The sequence below is a fragment of the Eleutherodactylus coqui genome, chromosome 3, assembly GCF_035609145.1.
Source record: "Eleutherodactylus coqui strain aEleCoq1 chromosome 3, aEleCoq1.hap1, whole genome shotgun sequence".
Classification (NCBI taxonomy): domain Eukaryota; kingdom Metazoa; phylum Chordata; class Amphibia; order Anura; family Eleutherodactylidae; genus Eleutherodactylus; species Eleutherodactylus coqui.
Window position 1 is genome coordinate 87,014,844 of NC_089839.1, and position 12,136 is coordinate 87,026,979.

General features: G+C 47.3%; 28 non-coding genes across 28 annotated transcripts; all 28 read left to right on the forward strand.

The window, feature by feature from the left end:
• The first annotated feature begins 119 nt into the window (after window positions 1-119).
• On the forward strand, window positions 120-236 carry LOC136622379 (U5 spliceosomal RNA). Its single transcript, XR_010791598.1, has one exon. It is a non-coding gene; the product is annotated as a U5 spliceosomal RNA (small nuclear RNA).
• Window positions 237-553: 317 nt separating this feature from the next.
• LOC136622707 (U5 spliceosomal RNA) lies at window positions 554-670 on the forward strand. The gene has a single exon (XR_010791897.1). It is a non-coding gene; the product is annotated as a U5 spliceosomal RNA (small nuclear RNA).
• A 317-nt stretch (window positions 671-987) lies between these two features.
• LOC136622461 (U5 spliceosomal RNA) lies at window positions 988-1,104 on the forward strand. The gene has a single exon (XR_010791676.1). It is a non-coding gene; the product is annotated as a U5 spliceosomal RNA (small nuclear RNA).
• Window positions 1,105-1,421: 317 nt separating this feature from the next.
• Window positions 1,422-1,538, forward strand: LOC136622380 (U5 spliceosomal RNA). Its single transcript, XR_010791599.1, has one exon. It is a non-coding gene; the product is annotated as a U5 spliceosomal RNA (small nuclear RNA).
• A 317-nt stretch (window positions 1,539-1,855) lies between these two features.
• Window positions 1,856-1,972, forward strand: LOC136622381 (U5 spliceosomal RNA). Its single transcript, XR_010791600.1, has one exon. It is a non-coding gene; the product is annotated as a U5 spliceosomal RNA (small nuclear RNA).
• A 316-nt stretch (window positions 1,973-2,288) lies between these two features.
• LOC136622344 (U5 spliceosomal RNA) lies at window positions 2,289-2,405 on the forward strand. The gene has a single exon (XR_010791564.1). It is a non-coding gene; the product is annotated as a U5 spliceosomal RNA (small nuclear RNA).
• A 317-nt stretch (window positions 2,406-2,722) lies between these two features.
• Window positions 2,723-2,839, forward strand: LOC136622708 (U5 spliceosomal RNA). The gene has a single exon (XR_010791898.1). It is a non-coding gene; the product is annotated as a U5 spliceosomal RNA (small nuclear RNA).
• Window positions 2,840-3,156: 317 nt separating this feature from the next.
• LOC136622710 (U5 spliceosomal RNA) lies at window positions 3,157-3,273 on the forward strand. Its single transcript, XR_010791899.1, has one exon. It is a non-coding gene; the product is annotated as a U5 spliceosomal RNA (small nuclear RNA).
• A 316-nt stretch (window positions 3,274-3,589) lies between these two features.
• Window positions 3,590-3,706, forward strand: LOC136622711 (U5 spliceosomal RNA). Its single transcript, XR_010791900.1, has one exon. It is a non-coding gene; the product is annotated as a U5 spliceosomal RNA (small nuclear RNA).
• A 317-nt stretch (window positions 3,707-4,023) lies between these two features.
• On the forward strand, window positions 4,024-4,140 carry LOC136622383 (U5 spliceosomal RNA). Its single transcript, XR_010791601.1, has one exon. It is a non-coding gene; the product is annotated as a U5 spliceosomal RNA (small nuclear RNA).
• Window positions 4,141-4,456: 316 nt separating this feature from the next.
• Window positions 4,457-4,573, forward strand: LOC136622345 (U5 spliceosomal RNA). The gene has a single exon (XR_010791565.1). It is a non-coding gene; the product is annotated as a U5 spliceosomal RNA (small nuclear RNA).
• Window positions 4,574-4,890: 317 nt separating this feature from the next.
• LOC136622712 (U5 spliceosomal RNA) lies at window positions 4,891-5,007 on the forward strand. Its single transcript, XR_010791901.1, has one exon. It is a non-coding gene; the product is annotated as a U5 spliceosomal RNA (small nuclear RNA).
• A 317-nt stretch (window positions 5,008-5,324) lies between these two features.
• Window positions 5,325-5,441, forward strand: LOC136622713 (U5 spliceosomal RNA). Its single transcript, XR_010791902.1, has one exon. It is a non-coding gene; the product is annotated as a U5 spliceosomal RNA (small nuclear RNA).
• A 317-nt stretch (window positions 5,442-5,758) lies between these two features.
• Window positions 5,759-5,875, forward strand: LOC136622714 (U5 spliceosomal RNA). The gene has a single exon (XR_010791903.1). It is a non-coding gene; the product is annotated as a U5 spliceosomal RNA (small nuclear RNA).
• Window positions 5,876-6,192: 317 nt separating this feature from the next.
• Window positions 6,193-6,309, forward strand: LOC136622715 (U5 spliceosomal RNA). The gene has a single exon (XR_010791904.1). It is a non-coding gene; the product is annotated as a U5 spliceosomal RNA (small nuclear RNA).
• Window positions 6,310-6,626: 317 nt separating this feature from the next.
• Window positions 6,627-6,743, forward strand: LOC136622230 (U5 spliceosomal RNA). The gene has a single exon (XR_010791454.1). It is a non-coding gene; the product is annotated as a U5 spliceosomal RNA (small nuclear RNA).
• Window positions 6,744-7,060: 317 nt separating this feature from the next.
• On the forward strand, window positions 7,061-7,177 carry LOC136622716 (U5 spliceosomal RNA). Its single transcript, XR_010791905.1, has one exon. It is a non-coding gene; the product is annotated as a U5 spliceosomal RNA (small nuclear RNA).
• Window positions 7,178-7,494: 317 nt separating this feature from the next.
• Window positions 7,495-7,611, forward strand: LOC136622717 (U5 spliceosomal RNA). The gene has a single exon (XR_010791906.1). It is a non-coding gene; the product is annotated as a U5 spliceosomal RNA (small nuclear RNA).
• Window positions 7,612-7,928: 317 nt separating this feature from the next.
• On the forward strand, window positions 7,929-8,045 carry LOC136622718 (U5 spliceosomal RNA). Its single transcript, XR_010791907.1, has one exon. It is a non-coding gene; the product is annotated as a U5 spliceosomal RNA (small nuclear RNA).
• Window positions 8,046-8,362: 317 nt separating this feature from the next.
• Window positions 8,363-8,479, forward strand: LOC136622719 (U5 spliceosomal RNA). The gene has a single exon (XR_010791908.1). It is a non-coding gene; the product is annotated as a U5 spliceosomal RNA (small nuclear RNA).
• A 317-nt stretch (window positions 8,480-8,796) lies between these two features.
• LOC136622721 (U5 spliceosomal RNA) lies at window positions 8,797-8,913 on the forward strand. Its single transcript, XR_010791909.1, has one exon. It is a non-coding gene; the product is annotated as a U5 spliceosomal RNA (small nuclear RNA).
• A 317-nt stretch (window positions 8,914-9,230) lies between these two features.
• LOC136622231 (U5 spliceosomal RNA) lies at window positions 9,231-9,347 on the forward strand. Its single transcript, XR_010791455.1, has one exon. It is a non-coding gene; the product is annotated as a U5 spliceosomal RNA (small nuclear RNA).
• A 315-nt stretch (window positions 9,348-9,662) lies between these two features.
• On the forward strand, window positions 9,663-9,779 carry LOC136622722 (U5 spliceosomal RNA). Its single transcript, XR_010791910.1, has one exon. It is a non-coding gene; the product is annotated as a U5 spliceosomal RNA (small nuclear RNA).
• Window positions 9,780-10,096: 317 nt separating this feature from the next.
• On the forward strand, window positions 10,097-10,213 carry LOC136622462 (U5 spliceosomal RNA). The gene has a single exon (XR_010791677.1). It is a non-coding gene; the product is annotated as a U5 spliceosomal RNA (small nuclear RNA).
• A 317-nt stretch (window positions 10,214-10,530) lies between these two features.
• On the forward strand, window positions 10,531-10,647 carry LOC136622723 (U5 spliceosomal RNA). Its single transcript, XR_010791911.1, has one exon. It is a non-coding gene; the product is annotated as a U5 spliceosomal RNA (small nuclear RNA).
• A 317-nt stretch (window positions 10,648-10,964) lies between these two features.
• Window positions 10,965-11,081, forward strand: LOC136622490 (U5 spliceosomal RNA). The gene has a single exon (XR_010791704.1). It is a non-coding gene; the product is annotated as a U5 spliceosomal RNA (small nuclear RNA).
• Window positions 11,082-11,398: 317 nt separating this feature from the next.
• On the forward strand, window positions 11,399-11,515 carry LOC136622384 (U5 spliceosomal RNA). Its single transcript, XR_010791602.1, has one exon. It is a non-coding gene; the product is annotated as a U5 spliceosomal RNA (small nuclear RNA).
• A 315-nt stretch (window positions 11,516-11,830) lies between these two features.
• On the forward strand, window positions 11,831-11,947 carry LOC136622604 (U5 spliceosomal RNA). The gene has a single exon (XR_010791812.1). It is a non-coding gene; the product is annotated as a U5 spliceosomal RNA (small nuclear RNA).
• Window positions 11,948-12,136: the final 189 nt, after the last annotated feature.

Sequence of the window (12,136 nt, forward strand, 5' to 3'; positions counted from 1 at the left end):
GTGAAGGATTCTGGCTGGTTGTGCACAATTTCTCATTTTGCCTCTTTTCCGGGTGGTCTCCCTAGGCTAAGAGAGCACTGCAGCGGTGGTGGCAGGAGCTGAGGAACCCCTTGCCCATTATGCTCTGGTTTCTCTTCAGAACGTATAAATCTTTCGCCTTTTACTAAAGATTTCCGTGGAGAGGAGCAACACTGAGTTTTGTAGCTATTTTTGCATGCTCCAGTTTTGCTGGGGCTTCCTTATTCTGGTGAAAAAAGAGAGAGTGCTGTTTCCGAATGTGTTAACTGATCCTGAACGGGGGTCCTCATTTGCATGTTGCAGAAGCAAAGCATCCTGGGAAAGATGTGATCCTGGCTGATTGTGCACAATTACCCAAGGCAGCCAGAATCCTGTCAACAGTTCCTGAACAGGGGCCTTATTTGCATACTGCAGAAGTGAAGGATTCTGGCTGGTTGTGCACAAGTTCTCATTTTGCCTCTTTTCCGGGTGGTCTCCCTAGGCTAAGAGAGCACTGCAGCGGTGGTGGCAGGAGCTGAGGAACCCCTTGCCCATTATGCTCTGGTTTCTCTTCAGAACGTATAAATCTTTCGCCTTTTACTAAAGATTTCCGTGGAGAGGAGCAACACTGAGTTTTGTAGCAATTTTTGCATGCTCCAGTTTTGCTGGGGCTTCCTTATTCTGGTGAAAAAAGAGAGCGTGCTGTTTCCGAATGTGTTAACTGATCCTGAATGGGGGTCCTCATTTGCATGTTGCAGAAGCAAAGCATCCTGGGAAAGATGTGATCCTGGCTGATTGTGCACAATTACCCAAGGCAGCCAGAATCCTGTCAACAGTTCCTGAACAGGGGCCTTATTTGCATACTGCAGAAGTGAAGGATTCTGGCTGGTTGTGCACAATTTCTCATTTTGCCTCTTTTCCGGGTGGTCTCCCCAGGCTAAGAGAGCACTGCAGCGGTGGTGGCAGGAGCTGAGGAACCCCTTGCCCATTATACTCTGGTTTGTCTTCAGAACGTATAAATCTTTCGCCTTTTACTAAAGATTTCCGTGGAGAGGAGCAACACTGAGTTTTGTAGCAATTTTTGCATGCTCCAGTTTTGCTGGGGCTTCCTTATTCTGGTGAAAAAAGAGAGCGTGCTGTTTCCGAATGTGTTAACTGATCCTGAATGGGGGTCCTCATTTGCATGTTGCAGAAGCAAAGCATCCTGGGAAAGATGTGATCCTGGCTGATTGTGCACAATTACCCAAGGCAGCCAGAATCCTGTCAACAGTTCCTGAACAGGGGCCTTATTTGCATACTGCAGAAGTGAAGGATTCTGGCTGGTTGTGCACAATTTCTCATTTTGCCTCTTTTCCGGGTGGTCTCCCTAGGCTAAGAGAGCACTGCAGCGGTGGTGGCAGGAGCTGAGGAACCCCTTGCCCATTATGCTCTGGTTTCTCTTCAGAACGTATAAATCTTTCGCCTTTTACTAAAGATTTCCGTGGAGAGGAGCAACACTGAGTTTTGTAGCTATTTTTGCATGCTCCAGTTTTGCTGGGGCTTCCTTATTCTGGTGAAAAAAGAGAGAGTGCTGTTTCCGAATGTGTTAACTGATCCTGAATGGGGGTCCTCATTTGCATGTTGCAGAAGCAAAGCATCCTGGGAAAGATGTGATCCTGGCTGATTGTGCACAATTACCCAAGGCAGCCAGAATCCTGTCAACAGTTCCTGAACAGGGGCCTTATTTGCATACTGCAGAAGTGAAGGATTCTGGCTGGTTGTGCACAATTTCTCATTTTGCCTCTTTTCCGGGTGGTCTCCCTAGGCTAAGAGAGCACTGCAGCGGTGGTGGCAGGAGCTGAGGAACCCCTTGCCCATTATGCTCTGGTTTCTCTTCAGAACGTATAAATCTTTCGCCTTTTACTAAAGATTTCCGTGGAGAGGAGCAACACTGAGTTTTGTAGCTATTTTTGCATGCTCCAGTTTTGCTGGGGCTTCCTTATTCTGGTGAAAAAAGAGAGCGTGCTGTTTCCGAATGTGTTAACTGATCCTGAACGGGGGTCCTCATTTGCATGTTGCAGAAGCAAAGCATCCTGGGAAAGATGTGATCCTGGCTGATTGTGCACAATTACCCAAGGCAGCCAGAATCCTGTCAACAGTTCCTGAACAGGGGCCTTATTTGCATACTGCAGAAGTGAAGGATTCTGGCTGGTTGTGCACAATTTCTCATTTTGCCTCTTTTCCGGGTGGTCTCCCTAGGCTAAGAGAGCACTGCAGCGGTGGTGGCAGGAGCTGAGGAACCCCTTGCCCATTTTCTCTGGTTTCTCTTCAGAACGTATAAATCTTTCGCCTTTTACTAAAGATTTCCGTGGAGAGGAGCAACACTGAGTTTTGTAGCAATTTTTGCATGCTCTAGTTTTGCTGGGGCTTCCTTATTCTGGTGAAAAAAGAGAGCGTGCTGTTTCCGAATGTGTTAACTGATCCTGAATGGGGGTCCTCATTTGCATGTTGCAGAAGCAAAGCATCCTGGGAAAGATGTGATCCTGGCTGATTGTGCACAATTACCCAAGGCAGCCAGAATCCTGTCAACAGTTCCTGAACAGGGGCCTTATTTGCATACTGCAGAAGTGAAGGATTCTGGCTGGTTGTGCACAATTTCTCATTTTGCCTCTTTTCCGGGTGGTCTCCCTAGGCTAAGAGAGCACTGCAGTGGTGGTGGCAGGAGCTGAGGAACCCCTTGCCCATTATGCTCTGGTTTCTCTTCAGAACGTATAAATCTTTCGCCTTTTACTAAAGATTTCCGTGGAGAGGAGCAACACTGAGTTTTGTAGCAATTTTTGCATGCTCCAGTTTTGCTGGGGCTTCCTTATTCTGGTGAAAAAAGAGAGCGTGCTGTTTCCGAATGTGTTAACTGATCCTGAATGGGGGTCCTCATTTGCATGTTGCAGAAGCAAAGCATCCTGGGAAAGATGTGATCCTGGCTGATTGTGCACAATTACCCAAGGCAGCCAGAATCCTGTCAACAGTTCCTGAACAGGGGCCTTATTTGCATACTGCAGAAGTGAAGGATTCTGGCTGGTTGTGCACAATTTCTCATTTTGCCTCTTTTCCGGGTGGTCTCCCTAGGCTAAGAGAGCACTGCAGCGGTGGTGGCAGGAGCTGAGGAACCCCTTGCCCATTATGCTCTGGTTTCTCTTCAGAACGTATAAATCTTTCGCCTTTTACTAAAGATTTCCGTGGAGAGGAGCAACACTGAGTTTTGTAGCAATTTTTGCATGCTCCAGTTTTGCTGGGGCTTCCTTATTCTGGTGAAAAAAGAGAGAGTGCTGTTTCCGAATGTGTTAACTGATCCTGAATGGGGGTCCTCATTTGCATGTTGCAGAAGCAAAGCATCCTGGAAAGATGTGATCCTGGCTGATTGTGCACAATTACCCAAGGCAGCCAGAATCCTGTCAACAGTTCCTGAACAGGGGCCTTATTTGCATACTGCAGAAGTGAAGGATTCTGGCTGGTTGTGCACAATTTCTCATTTTGCCTCTTTTCCGGGTGGTCTCCCTAGGCTAAGAGAGCACTGCAGCGGTGGTGGCAGGAGCTGAGGAACCCCTTGCCCATTATGCTCTGGTTTCTCTTCAGAACGTATAAATCTTTCGCCTTTTACTAAAGATTTCCGTGGAGAGGAGCAACACTGAGTTTTGTAGCAATTTTTGCATGCTCCAGTTTTGCTGGGGCTTCCTTATTCTGGTGAAAAAAGAGAGAGTGCTGTTTCCGAATGTGTTAACTGATCCTGAATGGGGGTCCTCATTTGCATGTTGCAGAAGCAAAGCATCCTGGGAAAGATGTGATCCTGGCTGATTGTGCACAATTACCCAAGGCAGCCAGAATCCTGTCAACAGTTCCTGAACAGGGGCCTTATTTGCATACTGCAGAAGTGAAGGATTCTGGCTGGTTGTGCACAATTTCTCATTTTGCCTCTTTTCCGGGTGGTCTCCCTAGGCTAAGAGAGCACTGCAGCGGTGGTGGCAGGAGCTGAGGAACCCCTTGCCCATTATGCTCTGGTTTCTCTTCAGAACGTATAAATCTTTCGCCTTTTACTAAAGATTTCCGTGGAGAGGAGCAACACTGAGTTTTGTAGCTATTTTTGCATGCTCCAGTTTTGCTGGGGCTTCCTTATTCTGGTGAAAAAAGAGAGCGTGCTGTTTCCGAATGTGTTAACTGATCCTGAACGGGGGTCCTCATTTGCATGTTGCAGAAGCAAAGCATCCTGGGAAAGATGTGATCCTGGCTGATTGTGCACAATTACCCAAGGCAGCCAGAATCCTGTCAACAGTTCCTGAACAGGGGCCTTATTTGCATACTGCAGAAGTGAAGGATTCTGGCTGGTTGTGCACAATTTCTCATTTTGCCTCTTTTCCGGGTGGTCTCCCTAGGCTAAGAGAGCACTGCAGCGGTGGTGGCAGGAGCTGAGGAACCCCTTGCCCATTTTCTCTGGTTTCTCTTCAGAACGTATAAATCTTTCGCCTTTTACTAAAGATTTCCGTGGAGAGGAGCAACACTGAGTTTTGTAGCAATTTTTGCATGCTCTAGTTTTGCTGGGGCTTCCTTATTCTGGTGAAAAAAGAGAGCGTGCTGTTTCCGAATGTGTTAACTGATCCTGAATGGGGGTCCTCATTTGCATGTTGCAGAAGCAAAGCATCCTGGGAAAGATGTGATCCTGGCTGATTGTGCACAATTACCCAAGGCAGCCAGAATCCTGTCAACAGTTCCTGAACAGGGGCCTTATTTGCATACTGCAGAAGTGAAGGATTCTGGCTGGTTGTGCACAATTTCTCATTTTGCCTCTTTTCCGGGTGGTCTCCCTAGGCTAAGAGAGCACTGCAGTGGTGGTGGCAGGAGCTGAGGAACCCCTTGCCCATTATGCTCTGGTTTCTCTTCAGAACGTATAAATCTTTCGCCTTTTACTAAAGATTTCCGTGGAGAGGAGCAACACTGAGTTTTGTAGCAATTTTTGCATGCTCCAGTTTTGCTGGGGCTTCCTTATTCTGGTGAAAAAAGAGAGCGTGCTGTTTCCGAATGTGTTAACTGATCCTGAATGGGGGTCCTCATTTGCATGTTGCAGAAGCAAAGCATCCTGGGAAAGATGTGATCCTGGCTGATTGTGCACAATTACCCAAGGCAGCCAGAATCCTGTCAACAGTTCCTGAACAGGGGCCTTATTTGCATACTGCAGAAGTGAAGGATTCTGGCTGGTTGTGCACAATTTCTCATTTTGCCTCTTTTCCGGGTGGTCTCCCTAGGCTAAGAGAGCACTGCAGCGGTGGTGGCAGGAGCTGAGGAACCCCTTGCCCATTATGCTCTGGTTTCTCTTCAGAACGTATAAATCTTTCGCCTTTTACTAAAGATTTCCGTGGAGAGGAGCAACACTGAGTTTTGTAGCAATTTTTGCATGCTCCAGTTTTGCTGGGGCTTCCTTATTCTGGTGAAAAAAGAGAGAGTGCTGTTTCCGAATGTGTTAACTGATCCTGAATGGGGGTCCTCATTTGCATGTTGCAGAAGCAAAGCATCCTGGGAAAGATGTGATCCTGGCTGATTGTGCACAATTACCCAAGGCAGCCAGAATCCTGTCAACAGTTCCTGAACAGGGGCCTTATTTGCATACTGCAGAAGTGAAGGATTCTGGCTGGTTGTGCACAATTTCTCATTTTGCCTCTTTTCCGGGTGGTCTCCCTAGGCTAAGAGAGCACTGCAGCGGTGGTGGCAGGAGCTGAGGAACCCCTTGCCCATTATGCTCTGGTTTCTCTTCAGAACGTATAAATCTTTCGCCTTTTACTAAAGATTTCCGTGGAGAGGAGCAACACTGAGTTTTGTAGCAATTTTTGCATGCTCCAGTTTTGCTGGGGCTTCCTTATTCTGGTGAAAAAAGAGAGAGTGCTGTTTCCGAATGTGTTAACTGATCCTGAATGGGGGTCCTCATTTGCATGTTGCAGAAGCAAAGCATCCTGGGAAAGATGTGATCCTGGCTGATTGTGCACAATTACCCAAGGCAGCCAGAATCCTGTCAACAGTTCCTGAACAGGGGCCTTATTTGCATACTGCAGAAGTGAAGGATTCTGGCTGGTTGTGCACAATTTCTCATTTTGCCTCTTTTCCGGGTGGTCTCCCTAGGCTAAGAGAGCACTGCAGCGGTGGTGGCAGGAGCTGAGGAACCCCTTGCCCATTATGCTCTGGTTTCTCTTCAGAACGTATAAATCTTTCGCCTTTTACTAAAGATTTCCGTGGAGAGGAGCAACACTGAGTTTTGTAGCAATTTTTGCATGCTCCAGTTTTGCTGGGGCTTCCTTATTCTGGTGAAAAAAGAGAGAGTGCTGTTTCCGAATGTGTTAACTGATCCTGAATGGGGGTCCTCATTTGCATGTTGCAGAAGCAAAGCATCCTGGGAAAGATGTGATCCTGGCTGATTGTGCACAATTACCCAAGGCAGCCAGAATCCTGTCAACAGTTCCTGAACAGGGGCCTTATTTGCATACTGCAGAAGTGAAGGATTCTGGCTGGTTGTGCACAATTTCTCATTTTGCCTCTTTTCCGGGTGGTCTCCCTAGGCTAAGAGAGCACTGCAGCGGTGGTGGCAGGAGCTGAGGAACCCCTTGCCCATTGTGCTCTGGTTTCTCTTCAGAACGTATAAATCTTTCGCCTTTTACTAAAGATTTCCGTGGAGAGGAGCAACACTGAGTTTTGTAGCAATTTTTGAATGCTCCAGTTTTGCTGGGGCTTCCTTATTCTGGTGAAAAAAGAGAGCGTGCTGTTTCCGAATGTGTTAACTGATCCTGAATGGGGGTCCTCATTTGCATGTTGCAGAAGCAAAGCATCCTGGGAAAGATGTGATCCTGGCTGATTGTGCACAATTACCCAAGGCAGCCAGAATCCTGTCAACAGTTCCTGAACAGGGGCCTTATTTGCATACTGCAGAAGTGAAGGATTCTGGCTGGTTGTGCACAATTTCTCATTTTGCCTCTTTTCCGGGTGGTCTCCCTAGGCTAAGAGAGCACTGCAGTGGTGGTGGCAGGAGCTGAGGAACCCCTTGCCCATTATGCTCTGGTTTCTCTTCAGAACGTATAAATCTTTCGCCTTTTACTAAAGATTTCCGTGGAGAGGAGCAACACTGAGTTTTGTAGCAATTTTTGCATGCTCCAGTTTTGCTGGGGCTTCCTTATTCTGGTGAAAAAAGAGAGCGTGCTGTTTCCGAATGTGTTAACTGATCCTGAATGGGGGTCCTCATTTGCATGTTGCAGAAGCAAAGCATCCTGGGAAAGATGTGATCCTGGCTGATTGTGCACAATTACCCAAGGCAGCCAGAATCCTGTCAACAGTTCCTGAACAGGGGCCTTATTTGCATACTGCAGAAGTGAAGGATTCTGGCTGGTTGTGCACAATTTCTCATTTTGCCTCTTTTCCGGGTGGTCTCCCTAGGCTAAGAGAGCACTGCAGTGGTGGTGGCAGGAGCTGAGGAACCCCTTGCCCATTATGCTCTGGTTTCTCTTCAGAACGTATAAATCTTTCGCCTTTTACTAAAGATTTCCGTGGAGAGGAGCAACACTGAGTTTTGTAGCAATTTTTGCATGCTCCAGTTTTGCTGGGGCTTCCTTATTCTGGTGAAAAAAGAGAGCGTGCTGTTTCCGAATGTGTTAACTGATCCTGAATGGGGGTCCTCATTTGCATGTTGCAGAAGCAAAGCATCCTGGGAAAGATGTGATCCTGGCTGATTGTGCACAATTACCCAAGGCAGCCAGAATCCTGTCAACAGTTCCTGAACAGGGGCCTTATTTGCATACTGCAGAAGTGAAGGATTCTGGCTGGTTGTGCACAATTTCTCATTTTGCCTCTTTTCCGGGTGGTCTCCCTAGGCTAAGAGAGCACTGCAGCGGTGGTGGCAGGAGCTGAGGAACCCCTTGCCCATTATGCTCTGGTTTCTCTTCAGAACGTATAAATCTTTCGCCTTTTACTAAAGATTTCCGTGGAGAGGAGCAACACTGAGTTTTGTAGCAATTTTTGCATGCTCCAGTTTTGCTGGGGCTTCCTTATTCTGGTGAAAAAAGAGAGAGTGCTGTTTCCGAATGTGTTAACTGATCCTGAATGGGGGTCCTCATTTGCATGTTGCAGAAGCAAAGCATCCTGGGAAAGATGTGATCCTGGCTGATTGTGCACAATTACCCAAGGCAGCCAGAATCCTGTCAACAGTTCCTGAACAGGGGCCTTATTTGCATACTGCAGAAGTGAAGGATTCTGGCTGGTTGTGCACAATTTCTCATTTTGCCTCTTTTCCGGGTGGTCTCCCTAGGCTAAGAGAGCACTGCAGCGGTGGTGGCAGGAGCTGAGGAACCCCTTGCCCATTATGCTCTGGTTTCTCTTCAGAACGTATAAATCTTTCGCCTTTTACTAAAGATTTCCGTGGAGAGGAGCAACACTGAGTTTTGTAGCAATTTTTGCATGCTCCAGTTTTGCTGGGGCTTCCTTATTCTGGTGAAAAAAGAGAGAGTGCTGTTTCCGAATGTGTTAACTGATCCTGAATGGGGGTCCTCATTTGCATGTTGCAGAAGCAAAGCATCCTGGGAAAGATGTGATCCTGGCTGATTGTGCACAATTACCCAAGGCAGCCAGAATCCTGTCAACAGTTCCTGAACAGGGGCCTTATTTGCATACTGCAGAAGTGAAGGATTCTGGCTGGTTGTGCACAATTTCTCATTTTGCCTCTTTTCCGGGTGGTCTCCCTAGGCTAAGAGAGCACTGCAGCGGTGGTGGCAGGAGCTGAGGAACCCCTTGCCCATTATGCTCTGGTTTCTCTTCAGAACGTATAAATCTTTCGCCTTTTACTAAAGATTTCCGTGGAGAGGAGCAACACTGAGTTTTGTAGCAATTTTTGCATGCTCCAGTTTTGCTGGGGCTTCCTTATTCTGGTGAAAAAAGAGAGAGTGCTGTTTCCGAATGTGTTAACTGATCCTGAATGGGGGTCCTCATTTGCATGTTGCAGAAGCAAAGCATCCTGGGAAAGATGTGATCCTGGCTGATTGTGCACAATTACCCAAGGCAGCCAGAATCCTGTCAACAGTTCCTGAACAGGGGCCTTATTTGCATACTGCAGAAGTGAAGGATTCTGGCTGGTTGTGCACAATTTCTCATTTTGCCTCTTTTCCGGGTGGTCTCCCTAGGCTAAGAGAGCACTGCAGCGGTGGTGGCAGGAGCTGAGGAACCCCTTGCCCATTGTGCTCTGGTTTCTCTTCAGAACGTATAAATCTTTCGCCTTTTACTAAAGATTTCCGTGGAGAGGAGCAACACTGAGTTTTGTAGCAATTTTTGAATGCTCCAGTTTTGCTGGGGCTTCCTTATTCTGGTGAAAAAAGAGAGTGCTGTTTCCGAATGTGTTAACTGATCCTGAATGGGGGTCCTCATTTGCATGTTGCAGAAGCAAAGCTTCCTGGGAAAGATGTGATCCTGGCTGATTGTGCACAATTACCCAAGGCAGCCAGAATCCTGTCAACAGTTCCTGAACAGGGGCCTTATTTGCATACTGCAGAAGTGAAGGATTCTGGCTGGTTGTGCACAAGTTCTCATTTTGCCTCTTTTCCGGGTGGTCTCCCTAGGCTAAGAGAGCACTGCAGCGGTGGTGGCAGGAGCTGAGGAACCCCTTGCCCATTATGCTCTGGTTTCTCTTCAGAACGTATAAATCTTTCGCCTTTTACTAAAGATTTCCGTGGAGAGGAGCAACACTGAGTTTTGTAGCAATTTTTGCATGCTCCAGTTTTGCTGGGGCTTCCTTATTCTGGTGAAAAAAGAGAGCGTGCTGTTTCCGAATGTGTTAACTGATCCTGAATGGGGGTCCTCATTTGCATGTTGCAGAAGCAAAGCATCCTGGGAAAGATGTGATCCTGGCTGATTGTGCACAATTACCCAAGGCAGCCAGAATCCTGTCAACAGTTCCTGAACAGGGGCCTTATTTGCATACTGCAGAAGTGAAGGATTCTGGCTGGTTGTGCACAATTTCTCATTTTGCCTCTTTTCCGGGTGGTCTCCCCAGGCTAAGAGAGCACTGCAGCGGTGGTGGCAGGAGCTGAGGAACCCCTTGCCCATTATACTCTGGTTTGTCTTCAGAACGTATAAATCTTTCGCCTTTTACTAAAGATTTCCGTGGAGAGGAGCAACACTGAGTTTTGTAGCAATTTTTGCATGCTCCAGTTTTGCTGGGGCTTCCTTATTCTGGTGAAAAAAGAGAGCGTGCTGTTTCCGAATGTGTTAACTGATCCTGAATGGGGGTCCTCATTTGCATGTTGCAGAAGCAAAGCATCCTGGGAAAGATGTGATCCTGGCTGATTGTGCACAATTACCCAAGGCAGCCAGAATCCTGTCAACAGTTCCTGAACAGGGGCCTTATTTGCATACTGCAGAAGTGAAGGATTCTGGCTGGTTGTGCACAATTTCTCATTTTGCCTCTTTTCCGGGTGGTCTCCCTAGGCTAAGAGAGCACTGCAGCGGTGGTGGCAGGAGCTGAGGAACCCCTTGCCCATTATGCTCTGGTTTCTCTTCAGAACGTATAAATCTTTCGCCTTTTACTAAAGATTTCCGTGGAGAGGAGCAACACTGAGTTTTGTAGCAATTTTTGCATGCTCCAGTTTTGCTGGGGCTTCCTTATTCTGGTGAAAAAAGAGAGAGTGCTGTTTCCGAATGTGTTAACTGATCCTGAATGGGGGTCCTCATTTGCATGTTGCAGAAGCAAAGCATCCTGGGAAAGATGTGATCCTGGCTGATTGTGCACAATTACCCAAGGCAGCCAGAATCCTGTCAACAGTTCCTGAACAGGGGCCTTATTTGCATACTGCAGAAGTGAAGGATTCTGGCTGGTTGTGCACAATTTCTCATTTTGCCTCTTTTCCGGGTGGTCTCCCTAGGCTAAGAGAGCACTGCAGCGGTGGTGGCAGGAGCTGAGGAACCCCTTGCCCATTATGCTCTGGTTTCTCTTCAGAACGTATAAATCTTTCACCTTTTACTAAAGATTTCCGTGGAGAGGAGCAACACTGAGTTTTGTAGCAATTTTTGCATGCTCCAGTTTTGCTGGGGCTTCCTTATTCTGGTGAAAAAAGAGAGAGTGCTGTTTCCGAATGTGTTAACTGATCCTGAATGGGGGTCCTCATTTGCATGTTGCAGAAGCAAAGCATCCTGGGAAAGATGTGATCCTGGCTGATTGTGCACAATTACCCAAGGCAGCCAGAATCCTGTCAACAGTTCCTGAACAGGGGCCTTATTTGCATACTGCAGAAGTGAAGGATTCTGGCTGGTTGTGCACAATTTCTCATTTTGCCTCTTTTCCGGGTGGTCTCCCTAGGCTAAGAGAGCACTGCAGCGGTGGTGGCAGGAGCTGAGGAACCCCTTGCCCATTATGCTCTGGTTTCTCTTCAGAACGTATAAATCTTTCGCCTTTTACTAAAGATTTCCGTGGAGAGGAGCAACACTGAGTTTTGTAGCTATTTTTGCATGCTCCAGTTTTGCTGGGGCTTCCTTATTCTGGTGAAAAAAGAGAGTGCTGTTTCCGAATGTGTTAACTGATCCTGAATGGGGGTCCTCATTTGCATGTTGCAGAAGCAAAGCATCCTGGGAAAGATGTGATCCTGGCTGATTGTGCACAATTACCCAAGGCAGCCAGAATCCTGTCAACAGTTCCTGAACAGGGGCCTTATTTGCATACTGCAGAAGTGAAGGATTCTGGCTGGTTGTGCACAATTTCTCATTTGGCCTCTTTTCCGGGTGGTCTCCCTAGGCTAAGAGAGCACTGCAGCGGTGGTGGCAGGAGCTGAGGAACCCCTTGCCCATTATGCTCTGGTTTCTCTTCAGAACGTATAAATCTTTCGCCTTTTACTACAGATTTCCGTGGAGAGGAGCAACACTGAGTTTTGTAGCAATTTTTGCATGCTCCAGTTTTGCTGGGGCTTCCTTATTCTGGTGAAAAAAGAGAGAGTGCTGTTTCCGAATGTGTTAACTGATCCTGAATGGGGGTCCTCATTTGCATGTTGCAGAAGCAAAGCATCCTGGGAAAGATGTGATCCTGGCTGATTGTGCACAATTACCCAAGGCAGCCAGAATCCTGTCAACAGTTCCTGAACAGGGGCCTTATTTGCAT